Source organism: Rutidosis leptorrhynchoides, chromosome 9 (genome assembly GCF_046630445.1).
Source record: "Rutidosis leptorrhynchoides isolate AG116_Rl617_1_P2 chromosome 9, CSIRO_AGI_Rlap_v1, whole genome shotgun sequence".
NCBI classification, from domain to species: Eukaryota; Viridiplantae; Streptophyta; class Magnoliopsida; order Asterales; family Asteraceae; genus Rutidosis; species Rutidosis leptorrhynchoides.
Genome location: NC_092341.1, coordinates 263834233 through 263838612, shown reverse-complemented (window position 1 = coordinate 263838612; position 4380 = coordinate 263834233).

The following is a 4380-nucleotide window of genomic DNA, read 5'->3' as shown; positions in this document are numbered from 1 at the left end:
GTCGACATGATTAATAGTTTAATATCCGTGAATGTTGACTAATGAATCAAGTTGTACGGTGTTGTTCATATTAAATATAAAAATAATAATTATAATAATAATTTAATTAAATTATTACATAATCTATTTGTTACTTTGTGATATTAAATTTGGGTTTTAGTTATAGACAGCTGGATATCACATCCACTTGCACCCACTTTCAAATTCATAGAATTCGTTTTTGTGTTTCCTGCATCTAATAGGGATCTCACGTCATGCACCCACATTATTTTATATATACAATATACTTACACATATGCATGTATTACATACACATGTGATATTACAACCAAACATCAACTCTCCTTCTTAGTGATTTCGGCAGCCTCACATCCGGGAGCCACCACCTCAACCGTCATCCCAAATCAACGGCTACCTCGCCCCACCTCACTAATCATCACACACACACACACACACACACACACTCACTCTCTCTCTCTCTCTCTCTCTCTCTCTCTCATTTTTGATTCTAGTTCGAACAACAAGAGGAATCATCATCACCATTCTCCTCTAAAAACTACCATCGCCACCATCTAGTCCGCCACTTTCATCACCTCAATCACCTACAACTACCACCGGAGCCACTACACTCCACCACCCTACTGCAACCCTCATGTCCGCCATCATCGACCATCACGTTTCTCTCTCTCTAACTATCTCTTTTTCTTCTACTTTCTTTCTTGAACTCACCATAACGACCGACCATGGAAACCACCATTCCCTCTTCCTCTCCTACATCTGTCTTGACTGAATCCACGAACAACCACCATGGATTGCTGCTATGTTTAATAAACCGAAACCTTCTACTATCAAACAAACTCAAAACCACCACAAACCCATGTCACTACCATCATCATCGTTGTAATTAATTCGTTCCTGTTTCTATAAACACCACAACCATCGAAGGTTCTTACCTCTTGTTCTTTGTTTAAATAATCACGAAAATCTCCACAAGACCCGCTGGATCGATATTGTTGTATGTTGTGATTATTACTGCAGTCAACTGGCTGTTTTCCTTCTTTTTCGTGACCCACACATAACACCACAAGTTGCAACTATTATAAAAGTTTTCAACTTATTAAAAATATGACCGTCGTCCTTGGATTCACGAACCTATAACAATAATAACGATTCAGATAATAATACGACATATGAATAAAATAAAGCAAGTTCATAGAATACTTATATAATAATTTTTAACATTTTATGTTAGTATTCCATTGTTAGTAGTCCAAAATAGTCCGAAAAGTCTAACAGTCTAATAATCGATATATATATATATATATATATATATATATATATATATATATATATATATATATATATATATATATATATATATATATATATATATATATATATATATATATATATATATATATATAATCTTAGAATTACCCCACGACGTATTGTATACGTATTGTCTTTGCATCAACCCAGAAACGTATTGTATACATATTGTCTTAGAATTAACTAAGACGTATTGTGTACGTATTGTCTTAGGATTTATCAAAACGTATTGTATACTTACTGTGTTAGGACGTACCAAGAATATTATTATACATATATACAATCACAGAATTAACCAAGATTATAATATTTTTTTATACTACTGATAACATATCCAAATATATATAGGATATAGGAAAAGTTATCAAGGATATGGTTAATATAGTTTTTATAATATAAATTTCGTCCATACAACGTTAATTTTAGCAGATTTTGTTTTTCTCGCCAAATATTCATTACAACTCCGTTTAAAGTGAATCAAATTTCTATGGATTCATTAAGAAGTAAATTTTACAAAACCAATTCGAAAAGTTCATCCCAAGTAGTAATTTTTAGACCTTTACCCTCTTTTTGTGTCAGTGGACAGATTTAGAAAAATCCCGGCATCCACCCAATATATGATTTTTGATAAAATACTTCCCCTTCGTATAAAATCATGAAAAAAATACTGGAAGTCTTATTTACATATATTAACATATTTCAAAAGTCTTAGCCTCGAAATCAAAGTCTAAGATAGCTTTTTAATTCTCAACCCAAAACAGCCCGCTTTTTACCGAATGGAGATTAAAGGATATATGTTAAGTTTCAAGGTGTTCTTCATATGTACAAGTTATAAGTTCTTATATTAACTTAATATAACATCATAATACATATAAATAAGTGTTATTAGAGTTAAGTTAGAAAGATTAGATTAGTTTTTCAAACAAGCTTGGTGTTCACCAAAACAAGTTCTAGTTTTTACAAGTTTTATAAGTATAATAAGATAGCAACTATACAAGGAATTGAACAAGAATTTTGAGAAGTATTTTACCTTGATTATGAAGAGGAATGTTGCTGAGATTAAAGTATGATATGAGAGCATTCAATTGTGTGTTTTTAGTTTAAGAAAATGTGGAGTAAAAATGAGTTAAAATGGTCCTTATTTATAAGCTTATAATTTTGACTTTTAATGAAAATATCTAAGATAAGTTAAATTATATTAAGTCATGCATGATATATTAAATTGATTAGGTCATGGATGACATATTACATAAATAATTGCAGATTTCTATTGGTATATACCAATAGTAAATACTTCTAGAAGCTGTGTATAATACGGGTAAAAATACCGTATGAATGCGAGTAGAATTCTTTGAGGAAATTGAACGAAAATATGAGTATAGCTATCCTTTATATGTATTGGTATATTATAAAGTGTATTCAATACTTGTAAAGATGTATTTACACTCGTAATACATTATATAAAAATACATTTTAACATAAGTTAATTACGTCGGTTAAATAGTAATATATATTGTTAGAAAACTCTTTAAATTAGTAGTATGAAAATATATATATAATACTTTGCAAATATACTTAATGAGATATTTAATTATCCTATTTTCAAGTTAAATATATATAAATCCATATATATGCACCATAATTTAACAATTAAACAATTAAATCAAGTTATGACGTTCGTGAATCGTCGAAATAAAAGGGTGACCAAAAGCTTGTGTAAAACTCTTTTCGGAGGTTCAAGATTTATTAAAATTCATTGCTTATTAAGTCGGAATTATTTAAAGATTAAGTTTAAATTTGATCGGAAATTTCCGGGTCGTCGCAGTTACTTGTTGGGCTTCTTTTACTTAAATGGACTTAATACAATTTGGTCCAATACTTGCATACATCAGTTCTTGGTTACTGATTGATATTTCCTTTTACGATAATACATGTTTATGATGTATGATGAGAGGTCAATGATGATTCATGATGAATATAAATGATGTCACGATGATGATCATTTAATGAGTTAGGATGGTGATGACGATAAGAATGATCATGAAACAAAGAAGAAGATGATGTAGTGTTACAATGAAGATGATGATCGAAGATGTTGATGATGAGATTTTGATGATGACTCGATGATGATAATCTTTATGAAGAAGAAGTAGAAACCGATAGATGAGTTATATATTTTAGGTTGTGATTTAAAACAAAAATGATACGGGATAACTAATTTTGGGTCTGAGATATAATAAGAAAAACACAAATGGAGGGGTGGTTTAGGAGTGTGCTGGGTGAGCGAGAGGTCTTGGGTTCGAGCCCGGTCTGGGGCATTTCTTTTTAGAAGAAGCTTGGAAATGGTATACTCTTTTATTTTATTTTTATCTTTATTATTATTAGTAATTATTAATTATAATGATCATAATTATTATTATTATTATGATTGTTATTATTATTGTTATTAGTAGCATTATAATTATTATTATTATCACCATACTTAAAAGTATTAAAATCATTATTATCATTAGTATAATTATCATTTTTATGATTATGTTTATTATTATTATAATTATTATAAAAATAATATAAATTATTATTGTTTTCATAAATATTAGTATTAGTATCATTTATGATACTATTATTATTATTAGTAACATAAGTATTATTATAAATATTATCATTATTATTATTATTATGATTATCATTAATAGTATCGTTATTATTAAAAATTGTTAACATTATTATCATTTTTATTAAAATTATTATTTTACTATCATTAAAACTACCATTATTGTTATTAGCAGTATTATCTATATTATTATTATTAAAATAATTATGATTACTAAAATAAAAAGTTTTAATAACATTGTTAAAGTTATAGGTATAGAACTAATGATTTTATATACAAAAACATATTTAAATTACATAACTTAACTATATTAATATATCTACATATATAAAATGAAAATATATATAAATAAATAATGAAACTTATAAATTATTTATATAACAAATACATCATTAATAATAAATAGATTCATTCGATTACGAGTATATGTTTTAACA